We start from the raw sequence: 22820 nt of genomic DNA on the forward strand, positions 1-22820 counted from the left end.
AAAATTGAATGGGGAGGGACTGTTTGAAACATAGACAATGAGTCTACATTTGGGAGCTAATGAGTTGCTTGTGAAATACCAACTAATTCCCAACTGTGGCTGAAATCCCTGGGCTCTCTTCTAGCAGACAGAGTTTTCTGGATTAAAATGGAATCCAGAAAAGGAAAGCTGCAGAAAAATGCAGCTTGCTCTATATTTTTCCCTCCATGACCCAGTGAAAAGGGGTTAAAGGAGATAAGGGATAAAAGTTCTTCTTTGGTTGCCATGAAACTAAGTATAACTGAATTAGAATTCACCAAATGTCTTTTTGAGTCATATGTTTTTTCTTTAAAGCATAAATGAATAAGCACCATTGCTTCTTTCTGCTCTATAGGTGTTTGTGTGTATGTACACATGTGTGTACATATGCAGAGGTCAGAAGCAGAATTCTTAGTCTTAGTCTCTGATTTTCTACCTGCTCATTTTCAGAGACAGGGTCTCTCACAAGTTGAAACTCTTTGAATAATAGGTAGGCTGCATACCCACCTAACTCTGGGGATTAAAATACTTCTACTTTTTCTTATACTGAGGTTGTAGGTGTGCAGAATGTTCTTAGCTTCTTTATTGATACTGGGAATAAAAGACAAGTTCCTATGCTTGCCCAGCAAGCACAGTCCATTCTATGTCTTTTCACCTGCCCTTGATTGCTAAATTTTAAGTGCTCTTCTAGACAGCAATTTAGAATTTTTCTCTCCTGAAAAACGTTGTGATTTCCTTGTTTAGACAGGATCAGCTGGTTTACAAGTCTGCTCCCTTGCAATACTTATTTTGACTATCTCATAACGGTTGATGTGGTTTTCCATTGCTCTCTGGTATCTTGGTTTTATGGGTTGGTGTCTGTAACACTGTACATGCAGAGGGATATGCATTTTATGTGAAACATGTCAATAAAAGACCTAGACAATTTAAACATCTCAAAAGACAAAACAGAGATAAATAATGTCATAGGAGTTCTGCATGAGGGAAGTAGTACCTCTCAGCAGCATTTCCCTGACCATGCACCAAGCCTCAGATGGTCACCCAGTATTGTATTATTGCATCGGTGTCTGTGATCAATGAAACAATCGAGGAGTTTTCAGTGACACATATCGGAGACAGTGCTTCCAGATATTTTCATTTTTAAGTGTTGTTATGAAGATTTTTTATAGTAAAAATAAATTGGAGCACAAAGAATAATAGAAATTCTTAAAGATGCCTCAAAGGAACTTCTTTGAAGACTAATTACTGCATTGAATTCTAGTGACCATTGCCTTTAAATCACAAATCATACACTAATATTGTAAACCTTTTTCCTTTTAATGGAAGTAAATTCTTACTTGGTATTCAAAGAAAGACACTCATCTTTAGTAGCTCAATGGTATCTCTAAGTACATAAAGGATCACTGAGTACCTCTTGTGGACCCAGTATCTCCTGTACATGTGAGTACTGAGCTCAAATCATAGTTCTGAAGGAAGGAGCTAGATTGCATTTTTCACATCTGTTCTAGTTTCAGTTCTGTTTCTGTGATAAAACACTCTGGCAAAGAGTAACTTGATGGAGAAAATGGTTAATTTCACTTTGTAAATCTACATTGCAAATCATAATTACAGAGGGGTCACAAAGATTGGTGAAGGTAACACCCATTCTCATTGAATGTACATTCAAGATTAGAGAGAGATAAACATGTGCAGGGTAGCCTGTTTCATAGGTCCATTGCTTTTTTCTCTCCAATAATTCAGTTCAGGATACCCGGCTTCAGAAATAATGTCATTTAAAGTAAAAAATGCCATTCAAAAGTAAAGACAGTCCACCACAGTTATATCTACAGGCTAAGTTTATGTAAGTGATTCTTCAATTAAAACTCTTTTTCCATGTGATCTCAGATGGTAAGTCAACAGTTAAAATCTACTGGCTCCACTCTGGTTGTGTAAGAGAGTGTAAAAAACAATTCCTATCCCTGGAGCATCACCACAGCATTGATTCCCACAGGTGCTGTTGATTACTTTTAGCCTGAAACTGATCTGCAATCTCTTCTATTTTACTTTCAATCACCCATTCAGGGAAATATATTTTCCCTTTACTCAGACTTAGTCACTTCATAATAAATGAAACAGATGAGGTTTTCAGGAATGAAGAATGGAGGTAGTTGGTTATGAGTCTGTGGAAGACAAGAAACGCCTATCATTTAGTCCTAAGATCATTGGAAAAGAATCTAGGCAACATAACCACAGAGGCCATAAATGCCTACATGGTCTTTTGTAGGAATTGCTTATTGAGAGACTTGGCCTTGAACTTGAAATTATGAGGAGTTACATGTATCCTCTGGCCCAATGTCTGCTCTATTAATTAACTAGATGAACTTGGGAACATAAATGGTAAAAAGCTAAAGTAGTCTCAAGAAGAAAAGGCATGGATAGGAAAAGAAGGAGAAATCTAGAAAATAAGCAAATGATAGATGGGTTTATCTTATAGGAGGAAGGCTTGTATATGATTAAGAAACCAATAGTGTTTGAAGGAGAAGAATGAGGTTATGGTATTGCTAGGATAAGGAAACAACAATTAGAGAATAAAAACATGATGAATAAGCAAATAAAAGTCAGTATGTTCTATAGCTTGAAAGACTGAATATGATGATGTCTAGAGAGACATTAGAAAGAGCTAGCTGCTTTATGTGCATAAATTTTAAGCTTTGTAAGAAATTATTTTTACCTTAGCAGTCTTTCACCTTCATTTTCTTACATTAACATAGTTACAAAAGACTTCAGTCTGCTGTACCAGGAAACTGAAAGAACGGGCTGGATAAAAACTATAAGGAAATGTGCTTTTGCCTAGTGTTTAGTTTCTCTTTCACAAAGCACAGTTTGGGATTAATGTTCCTGGACTTTTAGAATTAATGTAAATGTAAGACTTTCCAAAAAAATGATTAGCAATGGTCAAAAAGCCTTGATGATAGTAGCTTTAGTAAATTAAAGACTAGATTCAAGTTATCTAGAAGGAAGACTGAAAAGGAAAGGAAGAGATTGAAGAGAGATGAGAATGCTTGGGCAAGGAGAGAACACTTAAACATCTGCTAGTGACTCCAAGTCATTATTAAAACAGTCGTTCCCATTCCCTTCTTTCTCAGGGTAGTACTCATGTTGAGGTTGTACCATGGCAAAATCCTAATATCTATCAAGTGAGAAATTAAACTTAAAGAAACTCTTAATTTCTTTCTTCCATATATTTAGCCACCATTCATGAAACAGTCCTATTCCATGAACCAGGATGTAGGGAAATAGATAAACAATAGTTTGCTACAGGGATTGACAACTGAATTACACTTAGTTGCAGTAGTGGGACTTCATTATGTGCAAACATATTTTGAGCTAAAAGTAAGACACGTTGTGCTAGTGAGAACAGGAGCATTGAAATAGAAGATAATTGTGTCTTATTAAAGTGCTTAGAATGCGGCTCAATAAAGTAAACTGGAGATCATGTACCATCGAGTGTGCTAGAGGCCTACGTTCTCAATTATTACTTCTTTAGAGACTTTAAAGGATTTTTTTAAATTAGGAATGAATTGTGCCCAAGAAAGCATTAAGAGCAGAATGGATATGTGACACTTAGAGGACTGAGGTGAGTGATTCAGGAAAAATTCTCAAGGAGCTCTAAGGTGGCTGACTTTCTTCTTACTAATTTGCCTGCTCTGCATCCAAGATAGAAATGGTACAGAATAAACTTTGTATTTACCTCCACTGATTACAAATGTTCCAATCCGCTTCCAAATGATAGGTTAAGAAACAAAATAGAACGAAACAAAGCATAACAAAAAACAACAATAACAACAACAACTACAACAACAACAACAAAAACCCAGAAAGAATGGTTATTGTTGTATTCTTAAAGATTTATTTATAGTTTAATAGTGTGTCTGTGTGTCTGTGTGGTGGCATATGTCTTTGTGTGTAGATGCCCTCAGAGGCCAGAAAGTGCATCAGTCCCTGGAGGTGGAGTTATAGGAAGTTATGGATTGTGTCACATGGCTGTTGGGAATTAAATTCTTAGGCCCTTTCTACAAGTAGCATATACTTGCAAGTGCTAAGCTTTCTTTCCTGTTTCCCATTTGACATCTTTAAGTTAACAAAAATTCAATATATCTAAAGTACAATTCTGTAATACACGCTAGTTATTGACAATTCTATTTCCAGTTATCAATTTTCTTCTAATAGTTGAAAGTGTGTGTTCTTTTATCAGTATTTCTATCATACCCCATACAACCACCACTCATTTCTAAAGTTTATGGGATCTATATTTTTCACTATCAACACATAAAAGAGAATTCATACTACTTGTCTTTCTGTGTATGTTGTATTCCACTTATCAAAATGCACTTCTACTGAACTAACTGTGTTTCAAATGGAAGGATTTCCTTCTATTTTACAAGGCGCTTTAGACACAAACTACATTTCTTTCATTCCTGCCTCAATAGATCTTTAGGATTTAGCTTAAATAAATTATGTCTGTCATACAAAAGCCATGTATAATAAAGGTATATATTTGAAATTCATACTTTACTTTCATTAGATGGAATATACATATATATTCCAAATAAATTTGCAACTTGCTCTTTCTAACTCTATAAAGAATTGAATTGGAATTTTAATGAGGATTGCATTGAATCTGTAGATAGGTTTTGGCAAAATGGCTACTTTTACTATATTAATCCTGCCAATCCATGAGCATGGGAGATCTTTCCATCTTCTGAGATCTTATTCAATTTATTTCTTCAGAGACTTGAAGTTCTTGTCATACAGATCTTTAACTTGCTTGGTAAGAGTCACACTGAGGTTTTTTTTTTTTTTTATGTTATTTGGGACTATTGTGAAGGATGTCATTTCACTAGTTTCTTTCTCAATCTGTTTATCCTTTGAGTAGGTGAAGGCTACTGATTTGTTAGAGTTAATTTTATGTCCAGCCACTTTGCTGAAGTTGTTTATCAGGCTTTGTAGTACTCTGGCAGAACTTTTGGAGTCACTTAAGTATACTAACATGCAATCTGCAAATAGTGATATTTTGATTTCTTCCTGTCCAATTTGTATCCCTTTGATGCCCTTTTGTTGTTTGATTGCACTGGCTAGTACTTCAATTACTATATTTAAAAAGCAGGGAAAGAGTAGGCAGCCTTGTCTAGTCAATGATTTTAGTGGGAATGTTTCAAGGTTCTCTCCATTTAGTTTAATGTTAGCTACTGGTTTGCTATATATTGCTTTTACTACATTTAGGTATGGGCCTTGAATTCCAGGTCTTTCAAGGACTTTTATCATGAAGGGGTATTGAATTTTGTCAAATGCTTTCTCAGCATCTAATGAAATGATCCTGTCCCTTTTTTCCTTTGAGTTTGTTTATATAGTGGATTACATTGACCAATTTCTATATATTGAAATAACCCTGCATTGCTGGGATGAATCCTACTTGATCACGATGGATGATAGAATTCTGCAGTAAATCCACCTGGTCCTGGGCACTTTTTGGTTGGGAGATTTTTAATAACTGCTTCTATTTCTTAGGAGTTATGGGATTGTTTAGATGGCTTATTTGTTTCTGATTTAACTTTGGTACCTGGTATCTGTCTACAAAATTGTCCATTTTCTCCAGATTTTCAAGTTTTGTTAAATATAGGCTTTTGTAGTAGGATCTGATGTTTTTTTTTACTTTCCTCAGATTCTGTTGTTAGGTCTCCTTTTTCATTTCTGAGTTTGTTAATTTGTATACACTCTCTGTAACCTCTTGTTATTCTGGCTAAGGGTTTATCTATCTTGTTTATTTTCTCAAAGAACCAGCTCCTTGTTTTGTTGATTTTTTGTATAGTCCTTTTTGTTTCTACTTGGTTGACTTCAGCACTAAGTTGATTATTTCCTGACTCCTACTCCTCCTGTGTGTATTTCCTTCTTTTTTTTCCTAGAGCTTTTAGGTTGCTGTCAAGCTTCCAATGTATGCTCTCTCCTGTTAATGTTTGGACACACTCAGAGCTGTGAGTTTTCCTCTTAGAACTGCTTTCTTTGTGTCTCATTAGTTTGGGTGTGTCGTACCTTAACTTCATTAAATTCTAAAAAGTCTTTAATTTCTCTCTTTATTTCTTCCTTGTCCAAGTTATCATTGAGTAAAGTGTTATTCAGCTTCCATGTACTCATGGGTATTTGTTGTTATTGAAGACTAGCCTTAGTCTGAAGTTATCTGATAGGAATTATGGGATTATTTCAATCTTTCTTCTATCTATTGAGACCTGTTTTGTTATTGATTATATGGTGAATTTTGGAGAAGGTACCATGAGGTCCTGAGAAGAAGGTATATTCTTTTATTATAGGATGAAATGTTCTATAAACATCTATTAAGTCCATTTGTTTCATAACTTCTGTTAGTTTCTCTGTCACTGTTAAATTTGTGTTTCCATGTAAATAGTGTGGTGTTGAAATCTCCTAAATATTGTGTGAAGTGGAATGTATGTTTTGAACTTTAGTAAGTTTCTTTTATCAATGTAGGTGCCCTTGCATTTGGAGCATAGATATTTAGGATTGAGAGTTCATTGGTGGATTTTTCCTTTGATGAATACAAAGTGTTCTTCCTTATCTTTTTTAATGACTTTTGGTTGAAAGTGGGTTTATTCAATATTAGAATGGCTACTCCAGCTTGTTTCTTTGTATCATTTACTTGGATTTTTTTTCCAGTCCTTTACTCTGAGGCTGTTTCTGTGTTTGTCTCTGAGGTGTATTTCCTGTATGCAGCAAAATGCTGCGTCCTTTTTATGTATCCAGTCTGTTAGTCTATGTCTTCTTATTGAGGAATTGAGTCCATTGATATTAAGAGATATATTAAGGAATAGTGATTGTTGCTTCCTGTTATTTTCTTGTTAGAAGTGGAATTATGTTTTTTGTGACTCTCTACTTTTGTTGTCATTGCAAGATTACTTTTTGGCTTTCTCTAGGGTGCAGTTTCCCTCCTTGTGTTGGAGTTTTCCATCTATTATCGTTTGTAGGGCTGGATTTGTAGAAAGATATTTTATAAATTTGGTTTTGACATGGAATATCTTGGTTTCTCCGTCTATGTTAATTGAGAATTTTGCTGGATATAGTATCCTGGGCTGGTATTTGTGTTGTCTTAGGATCTGTATGACATCTGCCCCGGAACTCTGGGTTTCATAGACTAGGTTGAGACGTCTGCTATAATTGTGAGAGGTCTGCCTTTATATGATACTTGATCTTTTTCCCTTATTGCTTTTAAAATTCTTTCTTTGTTTTGTTCATTTGGTATTTTGACTATTATGTAATGGGGCGAATTATTTTCTGGTCCAATATTTTTGGACTTCTGTAGGCTTCTTGTATGTTTATTTACATCTCATTTTTTAGGTTAGGGAAGTTTTCATCTAAAATTTTGTTGGAGAGATTTACTGGCCCTTTAATTTTGGCATCTTCACGCCCTTCTACACCTATGATCTTTAGGATTGATCTTCTCATTGTGTCCTGGATCTCCTGGATGTTTTGGCTAGGAGCTTTTTTCCTGTTTTCATTATATTTGATGGTTGTGTAGATGTTTTCTGTGGTATCTTCTGCCCCTGAGATTCTCTCTTCTATCTCTTGTATTCTGTTGGTGAGGGTTGCATCTATGACTCCTGATCTCTTCTCTAGGTTTTTATCTCCAGGTTTGTCTCCTTTTGTGGTTTCTTTATTGTTTTGATTTCCATTTTTAAATGCTGGATGTTTTTGTCCATTTCCTTCACCAGTTTGTTTGTGTTTTCCTTTAATTCTTTAAGGGATTCTTTAAGGGATTTTTGTGTTTCCCCTTTAGAAACTTTTATTTATATCCTTGTGGTGTCCTAAATTTCTTTAAGGGAGTTGTTTATGTCCTTCTTAAAGTATTCTATCATTAACATACCATGTGATTTTAAATCTAAATCTCGCTCTTCCTGTGTGTTTGGATATCCAGTATTTACTGTGTTGGGAGAACTAGGCTCTGATGATGCCAGGTAGTCTTGGTTTCTGTTGCTTAGGTTCCTGTGCTTGAACCCTCATCATCAGGTTGTGTCTGTTGTTGGCTTGACTTGCTGACTCTGAAAATGGCTTGGCCCTCTTGGAGGACTGTGTGTCATTATTTCTGTAGACCTGTATTCTTTTAGCTAGATCTGGGAACAGAGAGCTCTGTTCTCAGATGTGTAATAGGTGCTCCTGGCAACTAGCTTTCAGCTCTTGGCACAGGCAGAAACTGGAAGGACCCTGCCTTTGACCGCTCCTAGATCCCTGTTCCCAGAGGCCACATATGGCACTAGGTGATTTCTCTTGAGTCATAAATGTGGACAGAAAGTATTTTTATTCTTTGGGTTCTCAGGAGCGTCTGCACTTCTGAGGGTCCAGCTCTCTCCCCTATGACATTTGGGTGCAGGGAGCTGTGGTACAGGTTCAGTTCAGTTCTTGGAGCAGCCAGAAACCAACATGTTCCTGCCACTGACTGCTCCTATATTCCTGTATTCAGAGGCAATATTCAGTTTCCTCTTGGTCCAGGAATGTGGGCAGAAGTGTCTAAAAGTAGTGGTCTGTCCTGAGGTCTCAGGATTGTCTGCATTTCTCAGGCTGCTACATTCTAAACGAAGGATATGCCATTTGAAAGCAGCTATATTGTATTTCTTCACCACCTAACTTTAAAAATTATTAAGTAAATATTTTAAGAAGTTCTTCAATTCTTAACATTTATTTTTATTTTTGTTGTTTCCTTATATTGCCAAAATGAAGTGGAGAATTTCATTTATAAATAAAACAAAATAAAGCAAAGAGCTTTCTAGATGAACATTTAATGCAGGAACTCAACCATTATGAAAGTTGTTAATTAAGGCATTATTTTTGGATGTGAATGTGATTCCTTTGAAGGAACATCCTCATTATTATGTTTAGTTCTAATCATTGACCCTTTTATAGGACAAGTTTTGCACTGTCATTTACAACTAAAGACTTTCACCATAGCCATATATTCATTATGTATTTCTGTATGAGTATGCCATGTCACTTTTGAGAGTCAATTCTGTCCTTTTGTGTGAGATTTTTTTTCTGTGTAGTCAAAACATTTACCTGTTGAGTCATCTTATCAGACTTCACTACTATATTTAGGCAATAATTCAGACACACACACACACACACACACACACACACAGAGAGAGAGAGAGAGAGAGAGAGAGAGAGAGAGAGAGAGAGAGAGAGAGCTGGACAGAGAGAGACAGAGAAAAGGGAGAGAGGAATTAAGATAACGATTAGTCTCAAAGTTGAAAAAGAAGATAGATATAATTTGAGTGTTTCAACAACGAACTAAGGGAGCTATGTTGGAAAACTGAAATGAGCATTTTCCTGGGGTAAGGAAGCCAGTGAATGTATGTCTTCTCTGTCATGTTTTCATGTAGAGGAGTTTTCATTTATTTTCTTTTTTTCTTTTCTCCATCTTTATTAAATTGAGTATTTCTAATTTACATTTCAATTGTTATTCCTTTCAAGGTTTCCAGGCAAACATCCCCCTAACCCCTCCCCCTCCCCTTCATTATGGGTGTTCCCCTCCCCATGCTCCTCCCATTACTGCGCTCCTCACAGCAATCCCATTCACTGGGGGTTCAGTCTTGGCAGGACAAGGGCTTCCCCTTCCACTGGTACCCTTACTAGGCTATTCATTGCTACCTTTGCAGTTGGAGCCCAGGGAAGTTCAAGTATAGACTTTGGGTAGTGGCTTAGTCACTGGAAACTATGGTTGGTTGTCAATTTTGTACATATGGGTTCTCAAGAACCTTCAAGCTCTTTCAGTCCTTTCTCTGATTCCTTCAACTGGGGTCTTGTTCTCAGTTCAGTGGTTTGCTGCTGACATTCGCCTATATATTTGCCATATTCTGGCTGTGTCTCACAGGAGAGATCTACATCTGATTCTTGTCAGCCTGCACTTCTTTGCTTCATCCATCTTATCAAGTTTGGTGGCTGTATATGTATATGTGGCAGGCTCTGAATTGGTGTTCCTTCAGCTTCTGTGCTAAACTTTGTGTACCTATTCCCTCCCAAGGGTATTCTTGTTCCCTGTTTAAAGAAGGAGTGAAGCATTCACATTTTGGTCATCCATCTTGAGTTTCATGTGTTCTGTGCATCAAGGGTATTTCGACCATTTGGGATAATATCCACTTATCAATGCATGCATACCGTGTGGGTTTTTCTTTGATTGGGTTACCTCACTCAGGATGATATTTTCCAGTTCCATCCTTTTGTATATGAATTTCATAAAGTCATTGTTTTTGATATCTGAGTAGTATTCCATTGTATGGATGTACCACATTTTCTGTATCCGTTACTCTGTTGAAGGGCACCTGGATTCTTTCCAGCTTCTGGCTACTATGAATAAGGCTGTTGTGAACATAGTGGAACATGTGTCTTTATAATATGTTAGAGCATCTTTTGGGTATATGCCCAAGAGAGGTATAGCTGGGTCCTCAGGTAGTCAATGTCCAATTTTCTGAGGAACCTCCAGACTGATTTCCAGAATGGTTGTACCAGACTGCAATCCCACCAACAATGGAGGAATGTTCCTCTTTATCCAAATCTTCACCAGCATCTGCAGTCGACAGTGTTTTTGATCTTAACCATTCTGACTAGTGTGAGGTGGAATCTCAGGGTTGTTTTTATTTGTATTTCCCTTATGACTAAAGATGTTGAACATTTCTTTAGGTATTTCTCAGCCATTTGGCATTCCTCAGCTGTGAATTCTTTGTTTAGCTCTGAACCCCATTTTTAATAGGTTATTTGTCTCCCTGCGATGTAATATCTTGAGTTCTTTGTATATTTTGGATTTGAGCCCTCTATCAGTTGTAGGATTGGTAAAGATCTTTTCCAAATCTGTTGGTTGTCATTTTGTCCTAACAACAGTGTCATTTGCCTTACAGAAGCTTTGTAGTTTTATGAGATCCCATTTGTCAATTCTTGAGCTTAGAGCAAAAGCCATTGGTGTTTTGTTGAGGAAATTTTATCCAGTGCCCATGTGTTCAAGATGCTTCCCTGCTTTTTCTTCTATTAGTTTGAGTGTATCTGGTTTGGTGTGGAGGTGCTTGATACACTTGGACTTAAGCTTTGTACAGGGTGATAAGAATGAGTCAGGTCTGCATTCTTCAACATGCTGACCTCCAGTTGAACCAGCACCATTTACAAAAATGCTATCTTTTTTCCACTGGATGGTTTTGACTCCCTTGTCAAAAATCAAGTGACCATAGGTGTGTGGGTTCATTTCTGGGTCTTCAATGCTATGCCACTGGTCTATCTGCCTGTCCCTGTACCAATACCATGCAGTTTTTATCACTATTACTCTGTAATACTGCCTGAGTTCATGGATAGTGATTCCTCTAAAGTCCTTTTATTGTAGAGGATAGTTTTAGCTACCCTGGGTTTTTGTTATTCCAGATGAATTTGCAAATTGTTCTCTCTAACTCTCTCATGAATTGGATTGGTATTTAGATGGGGATCGTATTGAATCTGTACATTGTTTTAGTAAAATGGCAATTATTACTATATTAATCCTGCCAACCCGTGAGCATGGGAGATCTTTCCATCTTAAATCTTCAATTTCTTTCTTCAGAGGCTTGAAGGTCTTATCACACACATCTTTCACTTACTTGGTTAATGTAACACTGACGTATTTTATATTATCTGGAACTATTATGAAGGGTGTCATTTTCCTAATTTCTTTTTTTACTTGTTTCTTTTGCCTAGTGGAAAGTTACTGATTTATTTGAGATAATTTTCTACCCAGCCACTTTGCTGAAGATGTTTATCAGGTTTAGTAGTTATCTGGTGGAACTTTTGGGATCACTTAAATATACTATCATATCATCTGCAAATACTGATATTTTGACTTCTTCCTTTTCAATCTGTATCCCTTTGAATACCTTTTGTTGTCTGATTGCTCTGGCTAGAACTTCAAGAACTATATTGAATAAGGAGGGAGAGAGTGGGCAGCCTTGTCTAGTCCCTGATTTTAGTGGGATTGCTTCAAGTTTTTTTTTTCCATTTTGTTTAATATTAGCTACTGGTTTGCTGTGTATGGCTTTTACTATGTTTAGGTATGGGCCTTGAATTCTTATTCTTTCCAGGAGTTTTATCCTGAAGTGGTGTTCAATTTTGTCAAAAGCTTTCTCAGCATCTAATGAAATGATCATGTGGTTTTTATATTTCAGTTTGTTTATAGAGTAGATTATGTTGATGGTCTTCTGTATATTAAACAATCCCTGCATCCCTGGGACGAAACCTACATGATCATGATGGATGATTATTTTGATGTTTTGCAAGAATTGTATTGAGTATTTTTGCAATGATATTCATAAGGGAAATCAGTCTGAAGATCTCTTTTTTGTTAGATCTTTGTGCGGTTTATTTATAACAGTAATTTTGGTTTCATAGAAGGAATTTGCTAGCACTCCATCTGTTTCAATTTTGTGGAATAGTGGGAATAATATTGGTATGAAGTCTTCTATGAAGGTCTGATGGAATAATGCACTGAACCTATCTGGACCTGGGCTCTTTTTGGTTGGGAGACATTCAATGACTGCTTCTATTTTATTAGGAGTTATAGGGATGTTTAAATGGTTTATCTGTTCTCTTTTTATTTTTTATTTATTTTTTTTTATTAACTTGAGTATTTCTTATATACATTTCGAGTGTTATTCCCTTTCCCGGTTTCCCGGCAAACATCTCCTCCCACCTCCCCTTCCTTATGGGTGTTCCCCTCCCAACCCTCCCCCCATTATCGTCCTCCCCCCAACAGTCTAGTTCACTGGGGGTTCAGTCTTAGCAGGACCCAGGGCTTCCCCTTCCACTGGTGCTCTTACTAGGATATTCATTGCTACCTATGAGGTCAGAGTCCAGGGTCAGTCCATGTATAGTCTTTAGGTAGTGGATTAGTCCATGGAAGTTCTGGTTGCTTGGCATTGTTGTACATATGGGGTCTCGAGCCCCTTCAAGTTCTTCCAGTTCTTTCTCTGATTCCTTCAACGGGGTCCTATTCTCAGTTCAGTGGTTTGCTGCTGGCTTTCGCCTCTGTATTTGCTGTATTCTGGCTGTGTCTCTCAGGAGCGATCTACATCCGGCTCCTGTCTGTCTGCACTCCTTTGCTTCATCCATCTTGTCCAATTGGGTGGCTGTATATGTATGGGCCACATGTGGGGTAGACTCTGAATGGGTGTTCCTTCAGTCTCTGTTTTAATCTTTGCCTCTCTCTTCCCTGCCAAGGGTATTCCTGTTCCCCTTTTAAAGAAGGAGTGAAGCATTCACATTTTGATCATACGTCTTGAGTTTCATTTGATCTAGGCATCTAGGGTAATTCAAGCATTTGGGCTAATAGCCACTTATCAATGAATGCATACCATGTACGTCTTTCTGTGATTGGGTTAGCTCACTCACGATATTTTCCAGTTCCAACCATTTGCCTATGAATTTCATAAAGTCATTGTTTTTGATAGCTGTCTAATATTCCATTGTGTAGATGTACCACATTTTCTGTATCCATTCCTCTGTTGAAGGGCATCTGGGTTCTTTCCAGCTTCTGGCTATTATAAATAAGGCTGCGATGAACATAGTGGAGCACGTGTCTTTTTTATATGTTGGGGCATCTTTTGGGTATATGCCCAAGAGAGGTATAGCTGGATCCTCAGGCAGTTCAATGTCCAATTTTCTGAGGAACCTCCAGACTGATTTCCAGAATGGTTGTACCAGTGTGCAATCCCACCAACAATGGAGGAGTGTTCCTCTTTCTCCACATCCTCGCCAGCATCTGCTGTCACCTGAGTTTTTGATCTTAGCCATTCTCACTGGTGTGAGGTGAAATCTCAGGGTTGTTTTGATTTGCATTTCCCTTATGACTAAAGATGTTGAACATTTCTATAGGTGTTTCTCAGCCATTCGGCATTCTTCAGCTGTGAATAGTTTGTTTAGCTCTGAACCCCATTTTTTAATAGGGTTATTTGTCTCCCTGTGGTCTAACTTCTTAAGTTCTTTGTATATGTTAGATACAAGGCCTCTATCGGTTGTAGGATTGGTAAAGATCTTTTCCAAATCTGTTGGTTGCCGTTTTGTCCTAACCACAGTGTCCTTTACCTTACAGAAGGTTTGCAGTTTTATGAGATCCAAATTGTTGATTCTTGATCTTAGAGCATAAGCCATTGGTGTTTTGTTCAGGAAATTTTTTCCAGGGCCCATGTGTTCCAGATGCTTCCCTAGTTTTTCTTCTATTAGTTTGAGTGTGTCTGGTTTGATGTGGAGGTCCTTGATCCACTTGGACTTAAGCTTTGTACAGGGTGATAAGCATGGATCAATCTGCATTCTTCTACATGTTGACCTCCAGTTGAACCAGCACCATTTGCTGAAAATGCGATCTTTTTTCCATTGGATGGTTTTGGCTCCTTTGTCAAAAATCAAGTGACTCTAGGTGTATGGGTTCATTTCTGGGTCTTCAATTCTATTCCATTGGTCTATCTGTCTGTCTCTGTACCAATACCATGCAGTTTTTATCACTATTGCTCTGTAATACTGCTTGAGTTCAGGGATAGTGATTCCCCCTGAAGTCCTTTTATTGTTGAGGACAGTTTTAGCTATCCTGGGTTTTTTGTTATTCCAGATGAATTTGCAAATTGAACAATTTGTCTAACTCTTTGAAGAATTGGATTGGTATTTTGATGGGGATTGCATTGAATCTGTAGTTAACTTTTGGTAAAATGGCCATTTTTACTATATTAATCCTGCCAATCCATGAGCATGGGAGATCTTTCCATATTCTGAGGTCTTCTTAAATTTCTTTCTTCAGTGTCTTAAAATTCTTATTGTACAATTCTTTTACTTGCTTGGTTAAAGACACACCGAGGTACTTTATATTATTTGGGTCTATTATGAAGGGTGTCGTTTCCTTAATTTCTTTCTCGGCTTGTTTCTCTTTTGTGTAGAGGAAGGCTACTGATTTGAGTTAATTTTATATCCAGCCACTTTGCTGAAGTTGTTTATCAGCTTTAGTAGTTCTCTGGTGGAACTTTTGGGATCACTTAAATATACTATCATATCATCTGCAAATAGTGATAATTTGACATCTTCTTTTCTGATCTGTATCCCCTTGACCTCCTTTTGTTGTCTGATTGCTCTGGCTAGAACTTCAAGAACTATATTGAATAAGTAGGGAGAGAGTGGGCAGCCTTGTCTAGTCCCTGATTTTATTGGGATTCCTTCAAGTTTCTCTCCATTTAATTTATTGTTAGCAACTGGTTGCTGTATATGGCTTTTACTATGTTTAGGTATTGGCCTTGAATTTCTATTCTTTCCAGGACTTTCATCATGAAGGGGTGTTGAATTTTGTCAAATGCTTTCTCAGCATCTAATGAAATGATCATGTGGTTTTGTTCTTTCAGTTTTTTTTTATATAATGGATCACGTTGATGGTTTTCCGTATATTATACCATCTCTGCATGCCTGGGATAAAGCCTACTTGATCATGGTGGATGATTGTTTTGATGTGCTATTGGATTCGGTTTGCCAGAATTTTATTGAGTATTTTTGCGTTGATATTCATAAGGGAAATTGGTCTGAAGTTCTCTTTCTTTGTTGCGTCTTTGTGTGGTTTAGGTATAAGAGTAATTGCAGCTTCATAGAAGGAATTCAGTAGTGCTCCATCTGTTTCAATTTTGTGGAATAGTTTGGATAATATTGGTATGAGGTCTTCTATGAAGGTCTGATAAAATTCTGCACTAAAGCCGTCTGGACCTGGGCTCTTTTTGGTTGGGAGACCTTTAATGACTGCTTCTATTTCCTTAGGAGTTATGGGGTTGTTTAACTGGTTATCTGTTCCTGATTTAACTTTGGTACCTGGTATCTGTCTAGGAAATTGTCCATTTCCTGTAGATTTTCAAGTTTTGTTGAATATAGGTTTTTATAATAAGATCTGATGATTTTTTGAATTTCCTCTGAATCTGTAGTTATGTCTCCCTTTTCATTTCTGATTTCGTTAATTTGGACACACTCTCTGTGTGCTCTCGTTAGTCTGGCTAAGGGTTTATCTATCTTGTTGATTTTCTCAAAGAACCAACTTTTGGTTCTATTGATTCTTTCTATGGTCCTTTTTGTTTCTACTTGGTTGATTTCAGCTCTGAGTTTGATTATTTCCTGCCTTCTACTCCTCCTGGGTGTATTTGCTTCTTTTTTTTTTTTTTCTAGAGCTTTTAGGTGTGCTGTCAAGCTGCTGACATATTCTCTTTCCTGTTTCTTTCTGCAGGCACTCAGCGCTATGAGTTTTTCTCTTAGCACAGCTTTCATTGTGTCCCATAAGTTTGGGTATGTTGTACATTCATTTTCATTAAATTCTAAAAGTCTTTAATTTCTTTCTTTATTTCTTCCTTGACCAGGTTATCATTGAGTAGAGCATTGTTCAATTTCCATGTACATGTGGGCATTCTTCCCTTATTGTTATTGAAGACCAGTTTTAGGCTGTGGGGGTCTGATAGCGCGCATGGGATTATTTCTATTTTTCTGTACCTGTTGAGGCCCGTTTTTTGACCAATTATATGGTCAATTTTGGAGAAAGTAAAATGAGGAGCTGAGAAGAAGGTATACCCTTTTGCTTTAGGATAGAATGTTCTATAAATATCTGTTAAGTCCATTTGACTCATGACTTCTCTTAGTCTGTCTACGTCTCTGTTTATTTTCTGTTTCCATGATCTGTCCATTGATGAGAGTGGGGTGTTGAAATCTGCTACTATTATTGTGTGAGGTGCAATGTGTGTTTTGAGCTTTAGCAAGGTTTCTTTTACGTATGTAGGTGCCCTTGTATTTGGGGCATAGATATTTAGGATTGAGAGTTCATCGTGGTGGATTTTTCCTTTGATGAATATGAAGTGTACTTCCTTATCTTTTTTGATGACTTTTAGTTGAAAATTGATTTTATTTGATATTAGAATGGCTACTCCAGCTTGCTTCTTCTGACCATTTGATTGGAAAGTTGTTTTCCAGCCTTTCACTCTGAGGTAGTGTCTGTCTTTGTATTTGAGGTGTGTTTCCTGTAGGCAGCAGAATGCAGGGTGCTCGTTGCGTATCCAGTTTCTTAATCTATGTCTTTTTATTGGGGAGTTGAGGCCATTGATGTTGACAGATATTAAGGAATAGTGATTATTGCTTCCTGTTATATTCATATTTGGATGTAAGGTTACGTTTGTGTGCTTTTCTTCTCTTTGTTTTGTTGCCAAGACAATTAGTTTCTTGCTTCTTCTAGGGTATAGCTTGACTCCTTATGTTGGGATTTACCATTTATTATCCTTTTTAGTGCTGGATTTGTAGAAAGATATTGTGTAAATTTGGTTTTGTCATGGAATATCTTGGTTTCTCCATCTATGTTAATTGAGAGTTTTTCAGGATAAAGTAACCTGGGCTGGCATTTGTGTTCTCTTAGGGTCTGTATGACATCAGTCCAGAATCTTCTGGCCTTCCTAATTTCTGGTGAAAAGTCTGGTGTGATTCTGATAGGTCTGCCTTTATATGTTACTTGACCTTTTTCCCTTACTGCTTTTAATATTCTTTCTTTATTTTGTGTGTTTGGTGTTTTGACTATTATGTGACGGGAGGTGTTTCTTTTCTGGTCCAATCTACTTGGAGTTCTGTAGGCTTCTTGTATGCCTATGGGTATCTCTTTTTTTAGGTTAGGGAAGTTTTCTTCTAAGATTTTGTTGAAGATTTTTACTGGTCCTTTGAGCTGGGAGTCTTCACTCTCTTCTATACCTATTATTCTTAGGCTTGATCTTCTCTTTGAGTCCTGGATTTCCTGTATGTTTTGGACCAGTAGTTTTTTCCGCTTTACATTATCTTTGACAGTTGAGTCAATGATTTCTATGGAATTTTCTGCTCCTGAGATTCTCTTCCATCTCCTGTATTCTGTTGGTGAAGCTTGTATCTACAGCTCCTTGTCTCTTCTTTGGTTTTCTATATCCAGGGTTGTTTCCACGTGTTCTTTCTTGATTGCTTCTATTTCCATTTTCAATTCCTTCAAATTTTTGATTGTGTTTTCCTGGAATTCTTTCAAGAATTTTGTGTCTCCTCTCTATGGGCTTCTACTTGTTTATTTATGTTTTCCTGGAATTCTTTCAGGCATTTTTGCGATTCCTCTCTGTAGGGTTCTACTTGTTTATTAATGTTTTCCTGTGTTTCTCTAAGGGAGTTCTTCACTTCTTTCTTGAAGTCCTACAGCGTCATGATCAAATATGATTTTGTAACTAGATCTTGCTTTTCTGGTGTGTTTGGATATTCCATGTTTGTTTTGGTGGGAGAATTGGGCTCCGATGGTGCCATGTAGTCTTGGTTTCTGTTGCTTGGGTTCCTGTGCTTGACTCTCCATCAGATTATCTCTAGTGTTAATTTGTTCTGCTATTTCTGAGAGTGGCTAGACTGTCCTATGAGCCTGTGTTTCAGGAGAGCTGTAGACCTGTTTTCCTGTTTTCTTTCAGTCAGTTATGGGGACAGAGTGTTCTGCTTTCGGGCGTGTAGTTTTTCCTCTCTACAGGTCTTCAACTGTTCCTGTGAGCCTGTGTCTTGAGTTCACCAGTCAGGTCATTTGCAGCAGAAAAGTTGGTCTTACCTGTTGTCCCGAGGCTCAAGTTCGCTTGCGGGGTGCTGCCCACGAGCTCTCTGCGGCCGCAGCAACCAGGAAGATCTGCGCAGCCGTTTCCGGGAGCTTCAGTGCACCAGGGTTCCAGATGCTGTTTGGTGTTTTCCTCTGGCATCAGAGATGTGTGCAGAGTGCAGTCTCTTCCTGTTTCCCAGGCGTGTCTGCCTCTCTGAAGGTTTAGCTCTCCCTCCCATGGGATTTGGTTGCAGAGAACTGTTTATCTGGTCTCTTCCTTCAGGTTTCGCCGGTGTCTCCTGGGCCCTCCTCCACGTAAACCCAGAGGCCGTATACAGTTTCCTCTTGGGCCAGGGATGTGGGCAGGGGTGGGCAGTGTTGGTGGTCTCTCCATCTCTGCAGCCTCAGGAGTGCCCACCTGACCAGGTGGGGAGGTCTCTCTCCCACGGGGTCTGGGAGCAGAGAGCTGCTGTGGGCCAGGATCCGCGGGTGTGGGACTCCTGGTAAACACAGGAAGTGCCCGGTCCTAGAGGAATTCTGCCTCTGTGTGTCCCGAGTTCACAAGGAAGGTCTCCTGCAGCAGAAAAGTTGGTCTTACCTGTTTTCCGGAGGCTCAAGTTTGCTCGAGGGGTGCTGCCCATGAGCTCACTGCGGTGGCAGCAACCAGGAAGACCTGCATCGCCGTTTCCCGGTTTATCTGTTCTTGGTTCAAATTAGGTACCTGGTATCTGTCTAGGAAATTGTCCATTTCCTCCAGATTCTAAGTTTTTTTGAATATAGGCTTTTGTAGTAGGATATGATGATTTGTTTTTAATTTCCTCTGATTCTGTAATTTTCTCTCCCTTTTCATTTCTGATTTTGTTAATTTGGATACACTCCTTGTGTCCTCTGGTTAGTTTAGCTAATGGTTTATCTATCTTGTTGATTTTCTAAAGGAACCAGCCTTTGGTTCTGTTGATTCTTTGTATAGTCCTTTTTGTTTCTACTTGGTTCATTTCAGCTATGAGTTTGATTATTACCTGCATTTTACTCCTCCTGGATGTATTTGCTTCTTTTTGTTCTAGCAATTTTAGGTGTGATGTCAAGCTGCTGATATATGCTCTCTCCTGTTTCTTTCTGCAGACCCTCAGTTTTATGCATTTTCCTCTTAGCACAGCTATCATTATGCCTCAAAAGTTTGGATATATTGTACCTTCATTTTCACTAAATTCTAAGAAGTCCTCAATTTTTTTCTTTATTTCTTCCTTGACCAGGTTATCACTCAATAGAGCATTATTCAACTTCAATGTAGATATGGGTGTTCTTTCCACATTGTTATTGAAGAACAGCTTTAGCCCATGCTGGTCTGATAAGACGCACGGGATTATTTCTATCTTTCTGTATTTTTTGAGGCCTGTTTTATGACCAATTATATGGTCAATTTTTGAGTAAGTATCATGAGGTAGTGAGAAGAATGTATATCTCTTTTTTTTAGGATAGAATGTTCTATAAATATCTGTTAAGCCCATTTGGTTCATGACTTCTCATAGTCTGTCTATGTCTCTGTTTTATTTCTGTTTCCGTGATCTGTCAATTGATGAGAGTCGGGTGTTGAAATCTCCTACTATTATTGTGTTAGGTGCAATGTGTTCTTTGAGCTTTAGTAAGGTTTCTTTTATGTATGTAGGTGCCCTTCTATTTGGAATATAGATATTTAGAATTTAGAGTTCATCGTGGTGGATTTTTCCTTTGATGAATATGAAGTGTCATTCATTATTGTTTTTGATGCCTTTTGCTAAAAAATCAATTTTATTCGATATTAGAATGGCTAGTCCTGCTTGATTCTTCAGACCATTTACTTGGATATTGTTTTCCAGCCTTTGTCTCTGAGATGTGTTTCCTGTAGGTAGCAGAATGTGGTGTCCTCAATGTGTATCCAGTTTGTTAATCTGTGTCTTTTTATTGGGGAATTGAGTCCATTGATGTTGAGAGATACTAAAAAATAGTGAGTGTTGCTACCTGTTCTATTCATATTTGGATGTGAGATTATGTTTGTGTGCCTGTCTTCTCTTTATTTTGTTGCCAGACAATTAGTTTCTTACTTTTTCTAGGGGGTAGCTTGCCTCCTTGTGTTGGGCTTAACGCTTTATTATCCTTCATAGAGATGGATTTGTAGAAAGATATTGTGTAAGTTTTGTTTTGTCATGGAATATCTTGGTTTCTCCGTCTATGTTAATGAGAGTTTTGCTGGACACAGTAACCTGGGCTAGGGTCTGTATGACATCTGTCTATGATCTTATGGCTTTCATAGTCTCTCGTGAGAACTCTTGTGTAATTCTGGTAGTTCTACCTTTATATGTTACTTGGCCTTTTCCATTACTGCTTTTAATATTCTTTCTTTGTTTTGTGCATTAGTGTTTTGACTATTATGTGACGGGAGGAGTTTCTTTTCTGGTCCAAACTATTTGGAGTTCTGTAGGCTTCTTGTATATTTATGGACATCTCTTTCTTTAGGTTAGGGAAGTTTTCTTCTATGATTATGTTGAAGATATTTACTGGTCTTTTAAGCTGGGAGTCTTCACTCTCTTTTATATCTGTTATCCTTAAGTTTGATCTTCTCATTGTTTCCTGGATTTCCTGTATGTTTTGGGCCAGTAGCTTTTTCAGTTTTCCATTATCTTTAATAGTTGTGTCGATAATTTTTGTGAAATCTTCTGCTCCTGAGATTCTCTCTTCTATCTCTTGTATTGTGTTGGTGATGCTTGTATCTACGGCTCCTTGTCTCTTCCTTTGGTTTTCTATATCCAGCGTTTTTTCCCTTTGTGTTTCTTTATTTCTTCTATTTCCATTTTTAATTCCTTCACCTGTTTGATTGTTTTTTCCTGGAATTCTTTCAAGGATTTTTGTGATTCCTCTCTGTAGTCTTCTACTTGTTAATTTACGTTTTCCTTTGTTTCTCTAAGGGAGTTCTTTATGTCTTTCTTGAAGTCTTCCATTATCATTAAAATCTAGGTCCTCCTTTTCTGGTGTGTTTGGATATTCAGTGTTCACTTTGGTGGGGGAATTGAACTCTGATAATGCCATGTAGCCTTGGTTTGTGTTGCTTGCATTCTTGTGCTTAGCTCTTGTCATCAGGTTGTTTCTGGTGTTTCCTTGTTCTGCTATTTCTGACAGTGGCTAGGCTTGTGTTTCAGGAGTGCTGGAGACCTGTTTTCCTGTTTTCTTTCAGCCAGTTATGGGAACAGAGTATTCTGCTTTCAGGCATGCAGTTTTTCCACTCTACTGTTCTTCAGCTGTTCCTGTGTGCGTGTGTCCTGTGTCCATCAGGCAGGTCACTTGGAGCCGAAAAGTTGGTCTTACCCTGGTTTTTAGCCTGAAGTCGCTCCTCAGGGGCTGTGTTTCAGTTCTTTGTGAGGGCAGCAACCAGAAAGGCCTGCCCCATCTTTTCTCATGTCACTGTGTATTGGTCGTCCAGATGGCAATAGGCATTTTCCTCTGGAGTAAGAATTGTGGGCAGAGTGCAGTCTCTTCTGGCTTCCCATATATGTCTGCCCCTCTGAAGGTTTAGCTCTCCCTTCAACTGCATATGGCTGCAGGGAGCTGTTTGACCAGGTCCCTTCAGATCCAGGAGGTGTCTTGAGGAGGTTTCAGGTTAAAAAAAAAGAGTGACATTCACACTACAGCATCCATTCTATTTATTCTGTAACACTTTATTTTTCTGGATCTCTCAATTATTTTCTTCCTCATCAAACATAAAAAGGAAAGAAAGGAAGATCTGCCTTCCCAGACTTTCTGAAATCCCTTTCAGTTTCTATCCATTATGCAAGTCCTGAAGTTGGGATTTGGCAGCCAGGTTTCCACACTTCATGATTAATGAGCAGTTGTTCCAAAAGTACTCTCCTGATATAATTTGAATGTCCTAAGGAGCCATGAAGATTTTGATTGGTCACCTTGCCTTAAGGAGACCACAATTAAAATGGAGACATTGCATTAGATTTCAGTGGGGGAAAACTATAAGGTGTTGTCTCTCTCAAGCTCAGAAGGAGGAAGGTGATGGAGAGAGAACCATGTCATGAAAGTGACCATGTCATGTTCATATTTTCACATTCTAGTTACAAAATATGTCTGTGAGTGTGCTTGTCAAACAGGATCTCTTTCTTCTATTCTCCTCCTCCCTTCTCCCCATCGGCTTTTCCTTCTT

General features: G+C 37.9%; 1 protein-coding gene across 4 annotated transcripts in view; it reads left to right on the plus strand.

Annotated features, from left to right (window-relative positions):
* The window catches only part of Cntnap5b (contactin associated protein family member 5B), a 903457-nt gene that overhangs the window by 843179 nt on the left and 37458 nt on the right, over positions 1–22820 (plus strand). The window lies entirely within an intron of this gene.

Source organism: Rattus norvegicus, chromosome 13 (assembly GCF_036323735.1).
Source record: "Rattus norvegicus strain BN/NHsdMcwi chromosome 13, GRCr8, whole genome shotgun sequence".
NCBI classification, from domain to species: domain Eukaryota; kingdom Metazoa; phylum Chordata; class Mammalia; order Rodentia; family Muridae; genus Rattus; species Rattus norvegicus.